Source organism: Podarcis raffonei, chromosome 6 (assembly GCF_027172205.1).
Source record: "Podarcis raffonei isolate rPodRaf1 chromosome 6, rPodRaf1.pri, whole genome shotgun sequence".
Classification (NCBI taxonomy): domain Eukaryota; kingdom Metazoa; phylum Chordata; class Lepidosauria; order Squamata; family Lacertidae; genus Podarcis; species Podarcis raffonei.
The window spans coordinates 86793696-86799695 of NC_070607.1; positions in this window are offsets into that span (position 1 = coordinate 86793696).

A 6000-nucleotide genomic window follows, 5' to 3' on the forward strand; every position below is an offset into this window, starting at 1 on the left:
CTTCACATCACCTTCATCCTCCTCTGGGTAACTCTGGAAAATTCCCACATTTCCCCCCCACTTAGGATTGTACTCAACACTCCTTGTGAACTTTATGGATTTAGAGTTAGTCATCCATACCCTGTATGCACCTTTTTCGTACCCCATGAACAAACCATGTGCCCCACGCTTCCCAAGCTTGTTGCTTTGTGGGGTGTGCACCCACATGTCAGAACCAAAGATTCTCAAGTGCTTGACATTAGGTTTCTTACCAAACATCTTCTCATAGGGAGTGCAGCCAATAGGTGATGACAGTCTCCTGTTAAAAGAATAAACAAAATTCGCCAGAGCCTCCCCCCAAAACTTCTCAGGGAGATTGGCATCATGCAACAAGGTTTTTATCCCTTGCAGCAACGTTTGATTTGCTCTCTCCGCAAGCCCATTCATCCATGGCGATCTAGGCGTTGACAAGTCATGCTGGATTCCCTTCTCAGTCAGGAAAGCTTCAAACTGCTGAGAAGTGAATTCCCCGCCTCGATCAGTAAACAGACAACCAATACGTTTACCGTGAGCATTCTCCAACCAAGCACAGAATGCCTTGAACCTAGGAAATGCTTGCGATTTCTGCTCGAGCATAAACACATGAATGTACCTGGAAAAAGAATCAATTAGAACCATGAAGTACCTTGCTCCTCCCAAAGAGGGCGCTAGAGGGCCTACCAGGTCTGCGTGAACTAGCTGGTAGGGTTTGGAAGCCTGCCTGCTAGACTCCTTGCCTTTTGGAGCAACCTTCACCTTGTTCTCTGCACAAGATACACATTTCATGTGAAATTTGCAAGGTTTGATGTCCAAACCTTCAACCAACCCAGGCATCTTGGCTAGCGCTTGCCAAGAGAGGTGACAAAACCTTCGATGTGCATCATGAATGCAACCTGCATGAAGAACCTTGTTAGTTTGTGCAACACAACAAGTATCAGCATTAGACATAGCAACACCATTGTCATCATAAGTTAGACAGAACAAACCATCCATCAACTTTGCATGCCACATGTCCTCTTTGCCTTTTCTGATGACACAGATAGTCTTCTTGAAGGATACCTCAAAACCACGCCCAGTCAGCTGTGGTACACTTATCAAATTGTCCACAGCTCCTGGAACAAAAAGAACATTACTAATCGTAGTATGCAGACTTTCAAGTTTCACAGTCCCAACTCCTGTAGCTTGCAAAGCCCTTCCATCAGCCAGCTGGACCTCTCCATCTTGAGGTGTGAAGGAGATGAACAGATGGCGGTCTTTGGTGAGATGGCGCGTGGCCGCAGAGTCAACAATAAACCTGGCCTTCCTCTTCGAAGCAGATTTGCTGGCAAACAAAACCTTGTTTTCCACCAGCGTGGGCTTTTGCAGCTTGCCTTTAGCCTTTGGTGAAGCTGTGCCAGCAAACATAGCCGTGTTTTCCACTGGCGAGGGCTTTTGCAACTTGCCCCCCTGCTCCTGGCCATCAGACGTGCCTTTAGCATCCGTGCATTCACTAGCATTCTGGGAAACAGCCAGGACCTCCGATGCAGTCAAACTCTGGGCTGGGATTATTGGCTGGTGGGCCTTTTTCAAAGCATCCCACATGTCACGTGCCGTGAGGTTTCCAGCAAGCGTCTTTATTTCCTCCAGAGAGACGGATAAAACTATTATGTCCACGGCCTTCAAATTCTGGCCCTGCCATTTCTCTGTCCGAGGAACTGGAGTGGCTTGGGAGACAGTATGCCAGACTCCAAACTGACGCAGCAAACTCTCACACCATTTTGCCCAGCTCTGATAATTGTGCCGATTTAACTTTGGACACTCAGCAGCTTCAGAGGCTTGGAAAAACTCCATTCCAGCTTTTTACTTTAGCCGTGAGCCTTTATTGCCTTCTAAGACTTCTTATCTCGGCAGCTCATAAATCACGATGCCTCTGGCTCGGCTCCCAGGCCAATTAGACCAGCCGGACATCAAAGAGGCTGCCGCGGCAACAGAAAAGCCTCTGCTTTCGCTTTTCCCACACATACCTCAGCAGTCTGTCGCAGTCTTACTCTCCTGCAAGTGCCGTGAATCTGGGCCCATAACCTATTGTTGGGATACTGCCAGGGAGATAAAGTCCATCTTGGCCCCCAAGCTCGGTGCCGGACGATCCATCGACCTCCCGTAGTCAGGCAATATCAGCAATCCAGCGACACTAAGCCTCAGGCTTAGTGCACACTATATCAGCAGAATTCACACAGCAGGAAGTTGCACAAGCAGAGAGCAGAACATGCATATTTACAGTTTATTAGGCATTGGTCAGAACAAAGAAATCATGACCGTCTCCTCCGACTGCTCAGGCAAAACAGCCAAAATCGAAAGGAACTTACAACATAAACATCCTGTGAGACAGGAACTTACGCAGGCTGTTATACAAACATCCTGCTCCCTTTTAAGGTGGAACGGAAATATCCTAACACTGTATAGTTTATCAGAATATTTCCTCTTCTTGGCAGTTCCACACAACTTTATCTTAAATTTTGTGTAAATGCAAAACTGGCATATAAATCTGTGTCTTTATCCAGGATATCATCAGTTGGTTCTGAAGGCAAGATGGGACAGATGATGATTACCAATCATCAAACAATGTGAAAAAGAACATGATTCAGAAGTCATTATAAAAATACTGGGATGGGTTTGCTTTGGAAAAGTTTGCTTTGGAAAAACATAGCTGTGTGTCTAATCTGTTTCCTTCCCATTTGCTTCAACATTTTTAAAATTGTTTTTAAAAATGCCAATCATGAGCTGTTGGTTTTGTAGCCTGCATTCTTGTAGGCGTGTTTTTCTTCTGTTGCAGGCAATTCAAATAAAAGTAATAAATTACACTTGTTTGGCTGTTGCAATCCTTTCAAGATGTTGCATTTTCTTCAGTAGATGTAAGGAACATATGGTGGAAGAAACATCTGTGGTGAAACATTTTTAATGTTCAAATTCTGCACGCAGATGATCCCCAGATGGAGTGATGTGTGTCGTTTTGAAGGCAGAGTCTAGCCCTTTATGGAAGGAAAGCCTGTTTAAAAATGCCCAGTTTTCTCTACTTCGTGTAGGCCGAAAGAGCAATATTTTCAGTTTATTGAAAGGATGGGGAGCTTGTGACTCCCCATGTGCGGTTGGACTGCAGTTCCCATCATCTCTGTCCATTGACCACGCTGGTTGGGGTTGATGAGACAGAATATTGACTAGATCTGGAGCAGGGGTCAGCAAACTTTTTCAGCAGGGGGCCAGTCCACTGTCCCTCAGACCTTGTGGGGGGCCGGACTATATGTTGCCATGATTATGACCCGCATTTTTGGCAAAAACCCTTACTGAGGCCAACCCCAATGTTGCCCAAATGTGATTTGGGGGTATTATCAGAAATATGAATTTGGAGAACTGTTATATAGGTGATATAATGAAATTCAGTTAGAGGGGATTCGAGGAAGTCACTTATCAATGTAATGAGAATTAGGTATTTGAAGAAACAATTTTTCTTTGTGTTTAGTTTATTGTAGTGTAATGTGTTTTTCTTTGTTGTGTGTTTTGTTATGTTATTTTTTGTGATAAATGTGGAAAATCAATAAAAAAATTTGAGGAAAAAAAGTGATGGGGGTTGTTCCCTCATACACCCACGCTGCTTCCTTTGTGTTTTATGCGTCAACAGTTATTATTTCTCTCGTAAGGCGGGGTGGGGGGCTGAGGTAAGCGCACCATTCCTGTCAGCCCTGGAGACCATGTGTGCATGTGTGGGTGAAGGGAAAAGCCGCTGGCCATGCTGTCAGGCCAGCGCCACTCAAGCAAAAATGTTCTTTTCCCCGCGTGAGGGAAGACGAGGCAGCAGCTGTTTACCTTTCCATGGCTTGCACCGTGTAGCCAATGAGCGGCTTCCCCAGCAGAGTGCAGAACTGCTTTGGAGTGCAGCCACCCAGGCGCTCCCTGCGTCCCCTATAGGGACCACCGCCACAGACACTGGCGGGTGTTGCTCCCGAGGCACCTCCGAGCCCCTGCCACTGCCCTTCCTGAGGTCAGTCGCCAGCAGCTCCATGGTGGAAATCCGAACTGTAGCTCCTTTCCCTCTTCCCCACTCCCCACCCCAGAAGAAGATTGCTGCATGCACGCAACGGAAGAAGGGGCTTGTCTTGAGCAGCCACCCGCCTCACTTTTGATCCCCAAGCCTGCCATCGCGAGCGCGCCATGTCGGCTGCCTGGATTCCCAGACCGTTTGCAGGCCGGATCTAGAAGGCAATTGGGCCTGATCTGGCCAGCGGGCCTTAGTTTGCTGACCCATGATCTGGAGGGTTACACAGGCTCCTCACCCCTTAGTTATTGCCAGTGACTGCTGATGCTACATTGGTAGGGTGGAAGGCGGGGTGACCAAAAGAATGGATGGAACCATCAACTTTGATGGCCAACAAATCAGATGGCTTTAAAAGAGGATGGGATATCATTGGCTGCTAGCAGGGATGGCTATGCTCTGCCTCCAGAGGCAGCAGCTCACCTGAATGCAGAATTGCATGAACTCAACAGTTTCCATCAATTAACGACATCTGTTAAGTCTAGCCAGGATGTAATGTTTTCAAGTGAACCAATTCTTTCACATTTGGCCTCTGACTTCTTTATTTAAGGCATTAAATTATGGAGAGACAGCAGATTGTGCTCACATGCATTTATATTCCGTACATTTTTCAGAACACCAAAATGTCCTATGCAGATGGCACACAACTTTCTTAAGTGGAGGTGTTTCTTTTTATAAAAAATCTGCTCATGATAGATGCATCATTTCAATTTAAGAAGTGATTCACCATGTTTGAAATGAAGTACACATATTGCATGACTCATGCTACCGGCTGCAGCTTTTTCAAAGAAATTTTCCAGAATAATGGAAACTCACTGTTAAGGGATGTATTCCGACCTTCACTTTTCATTCCTGCGGCAGCGGAGAAAGGAGTAAACAACCCTTTTAACAAAAAGAATTAGGAGTGTGGTATCTGGTCAATCTGTGCTACAAATGATTGCAGAGATTAATCAGGTGCATTTGCAAGCTGAAACTCCAAATATTCACCCTTCTACTGCAAGCTGCACTCCAGTGGTGAGCATCCGAAGGCCTCTGCTTTGCACCCATCCTCCTAAGGGTGGCCCATCGCTCGGTCGCTAATGAGCTATGGAAAAAGTGGTGTCTGTGGCAACAGAGCCCACAGGAAGGCCACTGGAGGGGATGAAGCTGAAGTACTAATCTGCCACTTCTCAAAAAGAAGAATTAAAGAAGAGCATTGCTTGATCAGATCAATCTAATTCAGCACTGTATTTCCCACGGCAGCTGTAAAGCAAGCTATGAATGCAATAGCTTTCCCCTGCTATTGTTTCCAGGATGTGAGTTATCATTATGGCCCTACAGTAACATGGCTACTTATCCTCCATGCATTTATTTAACCCCACTTGAAAGCCGTCCAGTGTAGTGGCTGCAACACATCTTGTGCAGTGACTTCCATAACTTAATTATGTGCTTTGTGAAGAAGCACCTCCTTTTGCCTGTTCTGAATCTGCCGCCAATCATTATCATTGGGTGAACCCAAATTCTAGTATTAGAAGAATGTATCTCTTTCCATGTGTCCCCCTCCAGTGTACATTGCATTCTCCTTGGGGCAGGTAACTGAATTTTTGCTTATGCTATTCTGTCACGCATCATACACCTTGAAGGCACTGCACAATAACAATTTAATCGCTAAATTTCTTGGTCATGAATTAAACACGTTCTTGCTGGATATTATTTGGTAATTACCAATACTGCACAGTGGACATAAGCGCACAGATAGCTTTGACCTGAAAAAGCTTTCTATTCCAACACCAGTTCATGAAACTGCAGTGGCACAAACAATGACCACTGATAACATATGGAAAATTCCTGGAGTATGTGTGTATGTTGTGAGTGTGTGTGTAAAGCTATTTGGCTGTGTGCATTTCATACTGTAATTTTGTCAGTACATGTGCTCT